Here is a 14281-nt window from a genome sequence, read left to right on the forward strand (position 1 = left end):
TTAGAAAATGGGCACACCAGGAGATTATATCCCACACCTGGCCGGGAGGGTCACATGCCCAGGGAGCCTCCCTCATTGCTATCACAGCAGTCTGCAATCTAACAGCAAGGCAGCAGTGAGACTGGGGGATGGGCGCCCGCCATTGCTGAGGCTTAAGTAGATAAACAAAGCCCCTAGGAAGCTCGAATTGGGTGGAGCTCCCAGCAGCTCAAGGAGGCCTGCCAGTCTCTGTAGACTCCACCTCTGGTAACAGGGCACAGCTAAACAAAAACAACAACAACAACAACAAAAAAAAAAGCAGCAGAAGCCTCTGCAGACACAAATGACTCTGTCTGACAGCTTTGAAGAGAGCAGTGGATCTCCCAACACGGAGGTTGAGATCTGAGAAGGGACAGGCTCCCTGCTCAAGTGGGTCCCTGACCCCTGAGTAGCCTAACTGGGAGACATCCCCCACTAGGGGCAGACCGACACCCCACACCTCACACGGTGGAGTACACCCCGGAGAGGAAGCTTCCAAAGCAAGAATCAGACAGGTACACTTGTGGTTCAGCAATATTCTATCTTCTGCAGCCTCTGCTGCTGACACCCAGGCAAACAGGGTCTAGAGTGGACCTCAAGCAATCTCCAACAGATCTACAGCTGAGGGTCCTGACTGTTAGAAGGAAAACTATCAAACAGGAAGGACACCCACACCAAAACCCCATCAATACATCACCATCATCAAAGACCAGAGGCAGATAAAACCACAAAGATGGGGAAAAAGCAGGGCAGAAAAGTAGGAAATTCAAAAAATAAGAGCGCATCTCCCCCTGCAAAGGAATGCAGCTCATCAACAGCAATGGATCAAAGCTGGACGGAGAATGACTTTGACGAGATGAGAGAAGAAGGCTTCAGTCCATCAAAATTCTCAGAGCTAAAGGAGGAATTACGTACCCAGCACAAAGAAACTAAAAATCTTGAAAAAAGAGTGGAAGAATTGATAACTAGAATAATTAATGCAGAGAAGGCCATAAACGAACTGACAGAGATGAAAACCATGACACGAGAAATAAGTGACAAATGCACAAGCTTCAGTAACCGACTTGATCAACTGGAAGAAAGAGTATCAGCGATTGAGGATCAAATGAATGAAATAAAGCAAAAAGATAAACCAAAAGAAAAAAGAAGAAAAAGAAATGAACAAAGCCTTCAAAAAGTATGGGATTATGTAAAAAGACCAAATCTACGTCTGATTGGGGTGCCTGAAAGTGAGGGGGAAAATGGAATCAAGTTGGAAAACACTCTTCAGGATATCATCCAGGAGAACTTCCCCAACCTAGTAGGGCAGGCCAACATTCAAATTCAGGAAATACAGAGAATGCCACAAAGATACTCCTTGAGAAGAGCAACTGCAAGACACATAATTGCCAGATTCACCAAAGTTGAAATGAAGGAAAAAATCTTAAGGGCAGCAAGAAAGAAAGGTCGGGTTACCCACAAAGGGAAGCCCATCAGACTAACAGCAGATCTCTCGGCAGAAACTCTACAAGCCAGAAGTGAGTGGGGGCCAATATTCAACATTCTTAAAGAATTTTCAACCCAGAATTTCATATCCAGCCAAACTAAGTTTCATAAGTGAAGGAGAAATAAAATCCTTTACAGATAAGCAAATGCTTAGAGATTTTGTCACCACCAGGCCTGCCTTACAAGAGACCCTGAAGGAAGCACTAAACATGGAAAGGAACAACCGGTACCAGTCATTGCAAAAACAGGCCAAAATGTAAAGACCATCGAGGCTAGGAAGAAACTGCATCAACTAAAGAGCAAAATAACCAGTTAATATCATAATGGCAGGATAAAGTTCACACATAACAATATTAGCCTTAAATGTAAATGGACTAAATGGTCCAATTAAAAGACACAGACTGGCAAACTGGATAAAGAGTCAAGACCCATCTGTTTGCTGTATTCAGGAGACCCATCTCACATGCAGAGACACACATAGGCTCAAAATAAAGGGATGGAGGAAGATCTACCAAGCAAATGGAGAACAAAAAAAAGGAGGGGTTGCAATACTAGTCTCTGATAAAACAGACTTTCAACCATCAAAGATCAAAAGAGACAAAGAAGGCCATTACATAATGGTAAAGGGATCAATTCAACAGGAAGAGCTAACTATCCTAAATATATATGCACCCAATACAGGAGCACCCAGATTCATAAAGCAAGTCCTTGGAGACTTACAAAGAGACTTAGACTCCCATACAATAATAATGGGAGATTTCAACACCCCACTGTCAACATTAGACAGATCAACGGGACAGAAAGTTAACAAGGATATCCAGGAATTGAACTCATCTCTGCAGCAAGTAGACCTAATAGACATCTACAGAACTCTCCACCAAAATCAACAGAATATACATTCTTCTCAGCACCACATCACACTTATTCCAAAATTGACCACCTAATTGGAAGTAAAGCACTCCTCAGCAAATGTACAAGAACAAAAATTATAACCAACTGTCTCTCAGACCACAGTGTAACCAAACTAGAACTCAGGACTAAGAAATTCATTCAAAACTGCTCAACTACATGGAAACTGAATAACCTGCTCCTGAATGACTACTGGGTACATAACGAAATGAAGGCAGAAAAAAGATGTTCTTTGAAACCAATGAGAACAAAGATACAACATACCAGAATTTTTGGGACACATTTAAAGCAGTGTGTAGAGGGAAATTTATAGCACTAAATGCCCACAAGAGAAAGCAGGAAAGATCTAAAATTGACACTCTAACATTGCAATTAAAAGAACTAGAGAAGCAAGAGCAAACACATTCAAAAGCTAGCAGAAGGCAAGAAATAACTAAGAGCAGAGCAGAACTGAAGGAGATAGAGACACAAAAAACCCTCCAAAAAATCAATGAATCCAGGAGTTGGTTTTTTGAAAAGATCAACACAATTGATAGACCGCTAGCAAGACTAATAAAGAAGAAAAGAGAGAAGAATCAAATAGACACAATAAAAAATGATAAAGGGGATATCACCACCGACCCCACAGAAATACAAACTACCATCACAGAATACTATAAACACCTCTATGCAAATAAACTGGAAAATCTAGAAGAAATGGATAATTTCCTGGACACTTACACTCTCCCAAGACTAGACCAGGAAGAAGTTGAATCCCTGAATAGACCAATAGCAGGCTCTGAAATTGAGGCAATAATTAATAGCCTACCAACCAAAAAATCCAGGACCAGATGGATTCACAGCTGAATTCTACCAGAGGTACAAGGAGGAGTTGGTACCATTCCTTCTGGAACTATTCCAATCAATAGAAAAAGAGGGAATCCTCCCTAACTCATTTTATGAGGCCAACATCATCCTGATACCAAAGCCTGGCAGAGACACAACAAAAAAAGAGAATTTTAGACCAATATCCCTGATGAACATTAATGCAAAAATCCTCAGCAAAATACTGGCAAAAAGGATCCAGCAGCACATCAAAAAGCTTATCCACCATGATCAAGTGGGCTTCATCCCTGGGATGCAAGGTTGGTTCAATATACACCAATCAGTAAACGTAATCCAGCATATAAACAGAACCAAAAACAAAAACCACATGATTATCTCAATAGATGCAGAAAAGGCCTTTGACAAAATTCAACAGCCCTTCATGCTAAAAATGCTCAATAAATTCGGTATTGATAGAACGTATCTCAAAATAATAAGAGCTATTTTTGACAAACCCACAGCCAATATCATACTGAATGGGCAAAAACTGGAAAAATTCCCTTTGAAAACTGGCACAAGACAGGGATGCCCTCTCTCACCACTCTTATTCAACATAGTGTTGGAAGTTCTGGCTAGGGCAATCAGGCAAGAGAAAGAAATCAAGTGTATTCAGTTAGGAAAAGAAGAAGTCAAATTGTCCCTCTTTGCAGATGTCATGATTGTATATTTAGAAAACCCCATTGTCTCAGCCCAAAATCTCCTTAAGCTGATAAGCAACTTCAGCAAAGTCTCAGGATACAAAATTAATGTGCAAAAATCACAAGCATTCTTATACACCAGTAACAGACAAACAGAGAGCCAAATCAGGAATGAACTTCCATTCACAATTGCTTCCAAGAGAATAAAATACCTAGGAATCCAACTTACAAGGGATGTAAAGGACTTCTTCAAGGAGAACTACAAACCACTGCTCAGTGAAATAAAGGAGGACACAAACAAATGGAAGAACATACCATGCTCATGGATAGGAAGAATCAATATCGTGAAAATGGCCATACTGCCCAAGGTAATTTATAGATTCAATGCCATCCCCATCAAGCTACCAATGAGTTTCTTCACAGAACTGGAAAAAACTGCTTTAAAGTTCATATGGAACCAAAAAAGAGCCTGCATTGCCAAGACAATCCTAAGTCAAAAGAACAAAGCTGGAGGCATCATGCTACCTGACTTCAAACTATACTACAAGGCTACAGTAACCAAAACAGCATGGTACTGGTACCAAAACAGAGATATAGACCAATGGAATAGAACAGAGTCCTCAGAAATAATACCACACATCTACAGCCATCTGATCTTTGACAAACCTGAGAAAAACAAGAAATGGGGAAAGGATTCCCTATTTAATAAATGGTACTAGGAAAATTGGCTAGCCATAAGTAGAAAGCTGAAACTTCATCCTTTCCTTACTCCTTATATGAAAATCAATTCAAGATGGATTGGAGACTTAAATATTAGACCCAATACCATAAAAACCCTACAAGAAAACCTAGGTAATACCATTCAGGACATAGGCATGGGCAAGGACTTCATGTCTAAAACACCAAAAGCAATGGCAACAAAAGCCAAAATTGACAAATGCGATCTAATTAAACTAAAGAGCTTCTGCACAGCAAAAGAAACTACCATCAGTGTGAACGGGCAACCTGCAGAATGGGAGAAAATTTTTGCAATCTACTCATCTGACAAAGGGCTAATATCCAGAACCTACAAAGAACTCAAACAAATTTACAAGAAAAAAACAAACAACCCCGTCACAAAGTGGGCAAAGGATATGAACAGACATTTCTCAAAAGAAAACATTCATACAGCCAACGGACACATGAAAAAATGCTCGTCATCACTGGTCATCAGAGAAATGCAAATCAAAACCACAATGAGATACCATCTCACACCAGTTAGAATGGCAATCATTAAAAAGTCAGGAAACAACAGGTGCTGGAAAGGATGTGGAGAAATAGGAACACTTTTACACTGTTGGTGGGATTGTAAACTAGTTCAACCATTATGGAAAACAGTATGGCAATTCCTCAAGGATCTAGAACTAGAAGTACCATATGACCCAGCCATCCCAGTACTGGGTATATACCCAAAGGATTATAAATCATGCTGCTATAAAGACACATGCACATGTATGTTTATTGCGGCACTATTCACAATAGCAATGACGGAATCAACCCAAATGTCCATCAGTGACAGACTGGATTAAGAAAATGTGGCACATATACACCATGGAATACTATGCAGCCATAAAAAAGGATGAGTTTGTGTCCTTTGTAGGGACATGGATGCAGCTGGAAACCATCATTCTTAGCAAATTATCACAAGAACAGAAAACCAAACACCGCATGTTCTCACTCATAGGTGGGAACTGAACAATGAGATCACTTGGACTTGGGAAGGGGAACATCACACACCGGGGCCTATCACGGGGAGGGGGGAGGGGGGAGGGATTGCATTGGGAGTTATACCTGATGTAAATGACGAGTTGATGGGTGCTGACGAGTTGATGGGTGTAGCACACCAACATGGCACAAGTATACATATGTAACAAACCTGCACGTTATGCACATGTACCCTAGAACTTAAAGTATAATAGTAATAATAAATAAATAAATAAATAAAAGAAAATGTGGCACATATACACCATGGAGTACTATGCGGCCATAAAAATGGATGAGTTTGTGTCCTTTGTAGGGACATGGATGCAGCTGGAAACCATCATTCTCAGCAAACTATCGCAAGAACAGAAAACCAAACACTGCATGTTCTTACTCATAGGTGGGAACTGAACAATGAGATCACTTGGACTCGGGAAGGGGAACATCACACACTTGGGCCTATCATGGAGAGGGGGGAGGGGGGAGGGATTGCATTGGGAGTTATACCTGATGTAAATGACGAGTTGATGGGTGCTGACAAGTTGATGGGTGCAGCACACCAACGTGGCACAAGTATACATATGTAACAAACCTGCACTTTATGCACATGTACCCTTGAACTTAAAGTATAATAATAATAATAATAATAAAAGAAAAAAAAAAGAAAATCACCTGGTCCAAATTAAGCACTATATCAGATTTCTTAACAATGCAACTATTTCTACTGCCCAGCCTTATAGCAGTCATTGCAGCCAAATTGAAAAGATAGTAAATTTGTTCTCACTGTCTGCAGCCTCTGCTTTCATTCTGCCTGTAATCCCCTACCTTCTCTCCTCACTTTGTCTGAGGAAGCCAGTGAATTTGTTCTGCCATCCAAACCTGAATCCCCAAATAAATTGCTCTCAGCCATTCTATCTGAGTGAGAGTGTTGGCCATAGGGCTCTCTCTCCCAGGAATATTTACCTTGAAACCTAACCTCTAGTTGGAAATGTAAGCCTTTTTTCTCTTGCTAAAAGAATTTCAGATATCAGCAAGCTATTGAGGGTGATGTCTTGGGTGGGGATAGGGAACTCTCAATGTTGTTCTGAAAATCACATCACATTGCACATTCACTTGGAAAACAAAACTAACCCAGATAATCTGAAGAATGTTGAGAAACTTAGAGATATGGTTTTATCACTCATTTTCCACAATCTATGAAGATTTGGGGGTCAAGTCTGGATCCAAAATGCTGGATTCTGTGCAGAAAGCCTTTAGCCTCTAAGACTAAGTAACAAACTAGCTTTCACTTGTTTCTGGGCTTAACAGTAAAGCATTCATAAATATTCTAATTCTGCTTAAATTCTAATTCAATATTACACGGAGCCAGTTGGCTACTTTGCTGTAGTTACTGAAAGTTATCATTTGGCATTAATTTTCACCTACTAGGTTAAGTTGGCTCATATTTACACTCTTCCTGTCCAGGACTAGTAGGACATGGTTGCCTTTTGAATCTGGTTGAGAAAGTGATGATGGGGCTTTTGCACACTGTTTTTGTTTGTTTGTTTGAAGACAGGGTCTCGCTGTATCACGCAGGATGGAGTGCAGTGGCACAATCTCAGCTCACTGCAGCCTCAACCTCCCAGGCTCAAGAGATCCTCCCACCTCAGCCTCCTGAGTAGCTGGGACCACAAGCGCATACCACCATTCCTGGCTAATTTTTTGTATTTTTGGAAGACACAAGGTCTCACCATGTTGCCCAGGCTGCTCTCAAACTACTGAGATCAAGCAATCCACCCTCCTCGGCCTTCCAGTGTTAGGATTACAGGTGTGAGCCAACGCACCTGGTCCTGCACGCTGTCTTCTTGTCCTACTTTCTTTTCTTTTTCTCTCATTGAATTGCTCACAGCTTAGGTAGGAATGAACAGCAGAAATTTTTGCTCTGTCTTTAAATGGGAGAGAATTTTCAGAGCATGGACTCTGTGCTTCATTTTAGCATCTTTATGTTAAGAAGCTCTTTAGATTTGACTACCTGGCCTAAGAGCAGGAGATTTGCTCTTTACCATAGGCCAAGGGGATAATTTGCCCATTGGCTGTATAGATTGGCCAAAGTAGTTTCATTAAATTTAATAGTAAAAATTATTGGCCAGGCGCAGTGGCACACGCCTGTAATCCCAGCACTTTGGGAGGCCGAGGGAGGCGGATCACAAGGTCAAGTGATCGAGACCATCCTGGCCAACACGGTAAAACCCCATCTCTACTAAAAATACAAAAATTAGCTGGGTGTGGTGGCGCATGCCTGTTGTCTCAGCTACTTGGGAGGCTGAGGCAGGAGAATCTCTTGAACCCAGGAGGTGAATGTTGCAGTGAGCCGAGATCACACCACTGCACTCCAGCCTGGCGACAGAGTGAGACTTCGTCTCAAAAAACCAAACAAAATATTCCCCCAAAAATAGTAAAAATTATTTTAACTACTGGTGGGAAAACATAGAAATAAGAGAACCTTGATGGAGAAAAATAGAGGAAGGCATAATGAGCTCCTAATATTGATTACTTCATGAAGCCATGCTTTTTAAGATACATATATAACTGAGATACACAGTGCATTCACCAAACTAATAACTCTTATTATAAATTAGGTTTACCTCAGACAAATTTTTTCTGTCTGACCTCCTGGCTGCTAATGAACAAACCTCATTCTCTATCCTCTACCTCACCCTTTTCAACTAATAACATTTTTTAGAGAACGTGACCTCAGAAGCATTTATTTTTTATTTAGAGAAATATATTAATTACTTAGTAGTTCAAAAATAGAGAGAAGTAAAACATATGACTTAAGGTACTCATCACTCAGATTTAACAAACATCAACATGTTGTCACATTTGTTTCTGACCTTTAAACAAGCAACACAGAATGTTATCAGCACAGCATATGTTGCATACTATATATCCCCTTTGCTTTCTCCTTTTTTTTTTTTTTTTTTTTTTTTTTTTTTTTTTTTTTTTTTTTTCTGATTGCCCAGGCTGGAGTGCAGAGAAGCAATCTCGGCTCACTGCAAGCTCCGCCTTCCAGGTTCAGGCCATTCTCCTGCCTAGCCTCCCGACTAGCTGGGACTACAGGCGCCCACCACTAAGCCTGACTAATTTTTGTATTTTTAGTAGAGACGGGGTTCCACCGTGTTAGCCAGGATGGTCTCAATCTTCTGACCTCGCGATCCGCCCGTCTCGACCTCCCAAAGTGCTGGGATTACCGGTGTGGGTCACTGTGCCCCGCCTGCTTTCTCCTTTTCTAGGTTTAACCACTACAAAGAAATTCTTTTTTTTTTTTTTTTTTTTTTTTGAGACGGAGTCTCGCTCTGTCACCCAGGCTGGAGTACAGTGGCCGGATCTCAGCTCACTGCAAGCTCCGCCTCCCGGGTTTACGCCATTCTCCTGCCTCAGCCTCCCGAGTAGCTGGGACTACAGGCGCCCGCCACCACGCCCGGCTAATTTTTTGTATTTTTTTAGTAGAGACGGGGTTTCACCGTGTTAGCCCGGATGGTCTTGATCTCCTGACCTCGTGATCCGCCCGTCTCGGCCTCCCAAAGTGCTGGGATTACAGGCTTGAGCCACCGCGCCCGGCCAAAGAAATTCTTAATACTTGTTTTTGTACTTTTACCACACATATGTGCCCATAAATAATATATAGTGTTGTTCTGTGTTTTAATTGATATATTATACATGAGCATAGTTTGTATGTTAACCCTAAATTAATTTTTAAAGATCCATCTATGTAGACACACATGGCGTACAGTTTATTCCTTTTTATTGCAGGATAGAATTATATAAATAGATTAACTTCTGTTTATCTAGTTCTTGACAATTGAACAATTAATTGTTTCAGTTCTTCACTATTACAAACAAAGTTCTAAATAATAATGTGGCCTTTTTCCTTCTGGACAATTGTGAGCAATTTTTTACAGCATCTATGGAGAAATACATCAAGAGAAGTAAATCTTCAATTTTATGAGAAATATTTAACAGATAAGTCAATTTAAACTGTTCAAATAGATGAACAATTTAAATTGATGAACCTTTTTATTTATGTTTAATTAACACACAATAATTGTATGTATTTATGGGGTACAGTGTGATGTTTTGATACATATATACATTGTATAATAAGTCACGTATCCATCATGTCATACATCTATCATTTCTTTGTGATGAAAGCATTCAAAATCCTCTCTTCCAACTCTTTTGAAATATACAATATTATTAACCATATTTACTCTACTGTACAGTAGAGCACCAGAACTTATTTCTCCTATCTAACTGTAACTTTGTAGCTGTTGAACAATTCCTTCCCATCTCTCATCCTGCCTACCCTCCCAGGCTCTGATAACCACTATTCTACTCTCTGTTTTTATGAGATCACCTTATTTAGAGTCCACATATAGTGAGATCATGCAGTAGGTATTTTTCTGTGTCAGAACTTATTTCACTTAACGTAATGTCCTCCAGGTTCATCCATGTTGCCGCACTGACGGGACTCTATTCCTTTTTATGTCTGAATAGTATTCCATTGTGTATATATACATTTTCTTTATCCATTTATCCACTGATGGACATTTATGTTGATTCTATATCTTGGCTATTGTGAATAGTGCTGCAATAAACATGCAGATATCGCTCCAAGTTACTGACTGTATTTCCTTTGAATATATACTCAGTAGTGAGATGGCTGGATCATATAGTAGTTCTAATTTTTTGAGAAATATCCATAGTGTTTTCCAAAATGACTATATAATTTATATTCCCACCAACCATGTATAAGTCTTCCCCTTTTTCCACATCCAGGCCAGCAGTTGGTTGTTTTTGTTTTTTGTTTTTTGTTTTTTGGGTTTTTTTTGTCTTTTTCATAATAACCATTCTATTTGCGGTGAGGTCATAGCTCATAGTGGTTTTAATTTGCATCTCCATAATAATTAGTAATCTGAGCGGTTTTCCACATACCTATTGGCCATTTGTATGTCTTCTTTTGAGAAATATGTATTCAGGTCTTTTGCCCATGTTAAAATTTGATTGTTTTTGTTTGTTTGCTTTTGCTATTAGGTGGTTTCATTTCCTTGTATATTCTGGAAATTAACTTGTCAGACACACAGTTCAAAAATATTTTCTTTCCTTCTGTAGGTTATCTTTTCACTCAGTTGATTGTTTCTTTTCCTGTGCAGAAGTTTTCTAGTTTGATATAATCTTATTTGTCTATTTTTGCTTTTGTCACCTGTGCTTTTGAGGTCTTATCAAAAAACTCCTTGTCTAAATTAATGTCTTGAAGTATTTCCCCTATGTTTTCTTCTAATAGTTTTACTGTTTGGGATTGTACAATTAAGTCCTTAATGCTCTTATAGTTTATTTTTATATATTGTAAAGGATAGGGGTCTAGCTTCATTGTTCTGCATGTGGGTATCCAGTTTTTCATCACCATTTTTTGAAGAGACTGTCCTTCCCAATTTAACTATCTAATAGCAATGTATGAGAGTTCCTTTTCTTCATATACTTGCCAATTCATGGTGTCTTCATGTATATTTTAAAAATTTCAGCAGTGCTATCTTACCATTGTTTTAGCTTTTATTTACTTTATCATTTTGAAAGTGGACTCCCCCACACACACTTAATATGTTTATTGGCCATTCAGACTTCATTTTCGGTGAGTTTCTAGTTTGTATTTTTTGCCATATTTTAATTAAGGTTGTCTTTTCCTTATTGAGCTTTTGTCTTTCCTTTATTGATTCATAGTTCTCTATGTGTCTGGAATACTACTGTTTTGTTGGTTTGTGGCAGTATGTATTCTCCCATCTGTGGCTTTGTGGTGTTGGTGGTTGCTGTTGTAATGAAACTTCATTTTAATGTTATCAGCCTTAACAGAACATTCATTTATCCTGTGTGCTTTGGGGATCTTGACTAAGAAATGTGCTTTACCATGAAAAATGAATGAGATCACGTCCTTTGCAGGGACATGGATGGAACCAAAGTCCATTATGCTTAGCAAACTAACACGGGAAAAGAAAACCAAATACTGCCTGTGCTCACTTGTAAGTGGGAGCTAAATGATGAGAACACATGGACACATAGAGGAGAAAAACCCACACTAGGGCCTTTCAGAGGATGGATGATGGGAGGAGGGAGAGGATCAGGAAAAATAACAAATGGGTACTAAGCTTAATACCTGGGCAATGAAATAATCTGAACAGCAAACCCCCATGACACGAGTTTACCTATGTAACAAGCCTGCACTTATGCCCTTGAACATAAAAAAAAAGTTAGAAAGAAATATGCTTTACCCTAAGGTCATCAACATAATCTATAAAGTTTTCTAATTATGTGAGGTAGGGATATAGTATTATTTTTCCTTTATAGATAGCCGACTTCCTCAGCAGCATTTGTTGAACAGTTCTTCCTTTTTACTACTTTATCTTTTTAATGTACTTTTGTCAGTCTCATGGTCCTCATTACAAACATGTCTATTTCTAAGCGCTATATTTTTATTCATTGTTTTATTGGTTTATCCTTGTAAATATTTATTATTTGTTTTAATCGCTTGCAAATATTTATTATTTGTAAAAAGCTGTGATGTGTTATAGTGAATTCCTGCCTTCTCTTTTTATAAAAAAAGAGTACTTTGATAAGTATGATAAATATTGATGTGAGTTGAAAAATAAATCGCTTATAAGTTATTTCAGAGATGCTGAAAAAATAGAATTCCTGTTAAAATTACTTTTAGCTTTTAGACTGTATTTCTTTGAATGTGAGGCCATGTGGCAACTAAATAACATGGGGCCCCAGGATTGTTAGAGCAAAAGCTGGTTCTTGAACTAAGCCCAGTAAAAGTTTTTTAATAAAGCTGTTATAATAAATTTAACTAGATCTAACATTTTATTTGATCAACAAATTTATATAGAGTATGCATTAATTGGTTATGATAGATTCTAGGTCTAATCTTTCAAGAAAAAGAGAAAGGAACATGGAAACATGAAAAAGAATAGACCAAAGTAAGACATCCAGCTCATATCTTAACCTGAAGGATTATTTCCAAATATGTTGAGAAATTGTCTCATCCTTTTGGTACTGGTATTTAGCATAGAGTAACAGCAACTGACAGCCTTGCTAATATCTGAATTTATTATGATGTGATGTTTCCAAGTCTTTATTAATTTTTCCTAATTACACTATTAAATGTTTTAGAAGTGGAGTGATTAAAGACTGAATTTAAGTTGTGTTTAATGCCTCATTAGTCAGTACCTTTGATATATCTCAAGATCAAGCAGGAACTTCTAATATGGCATCTGATGTCATATAGAAATGAGATACCAAACAATAAAACAGAAAGGCTGAGAGACTGGAGGAGGAAATCCAAACTTATCAGCATTTTGCTTACTCTGGCTTGACACAGTCAATAAAATGCTTTGAAAGCCATACTGGGGAGAAGACAAATTCTGAGTGGAACAATGAGATTTCAGTAGCATGGAGAAATTGATGAGATGGCTGAAATCCACCAAATGTGAAATCTCACTTAGCCAGTGCTCCTTAGACAGACTGTGAGAGGAATTCACCGCTGGGGAAGAGACATTGTCACCTGTGGTTGAGCCTGGAGGAATATATATATATGTTTTCATGCTACACATTGATATTTAAACATAGAATTACATATCTTACACTTAAACTTTAAAAAGATCAGAGAAATTAGGCCGGGCACAGTGGCTCACACCTGTAATCCCAGCACTCTGGCAGTCTGAGGTGGGTGGATCATGAGGTTAGGAATTCGACACCAGCCTCACCAACATGGTGAAACTCCGTCTCTACTAAAAATAAAAAATTAGCTGGGAGAACTGCTTGAATCCAGGAGGCAGATGCTGAGATCTTGCCACTGCACTCCAGCCTGGACAACATAGTGAGACTCTGTCTCAAACAACCAAAAAAAGATCAGAGCAATTAATGTATGGATCTGAAACTATAAGAAGGATTTTCTATCTTGTTGCTTACTTTGCATTATGATTTCTTTACCTGGACTTTCAATGGTACCACCCTCCCCACCTTCTAGAATAGTACATATATATCATGATAAAATGTGTGGGCATGTCCTTGGAAAAATCATTCAAAATAAATTGCTTTGTTGTCTTTTGGAGTAATTGTTTACATGGAAGTTTTTTTAATAAATAAAGTGTTATGTCTTAAAAAAAGATTCGGGGTCTATAAACAATGAATAAATTAGAAATAATCATGCATTGTGTAGACAAGCAGGGTATACAGAGTTAAATAGGTCATTACACACAAAATAAGTCAATGAGATTTCCAATGTCAAATAATTGCTTTGTTTCCACAGAAGAAACTATGGAGTCAAGCAACTTGGGTCCAAATCACAGCTTCTCCTCTTCCTATTGCTATGACTATAAGACTGTCTGTATTAGCTTTCACATCTAAAGAGTAGAAATAATAACAGTACCACCCAGCTCATATATTGAAGGCTATTGAATCAGTTACAATACATCAGTTATTGGAACAGTGTATTAAAAAACATTTAACAAACAACTTTTAGTCCTGTCATTTACAGAGACCAGATTCTGAAAGAAAGTAGCTATATCGACTAAACTTACATTTCTTTTTCAGCA

Source organism: Macaca fascicularis, chromosome 15 (genome assembly GCF_037993035.2).
Source record: "Macaca fascicularis isolate 582-1 chromosome 15, T2T-MFA8v1.1".
In the NCBI taxonomy this organism is placed as follows: domain Eukaryota; kingdom Metazoa; phylum Chordata; class Mammalia; order Primates; family Cercopithecidae; genus Macaca; species Macaca fascicularis.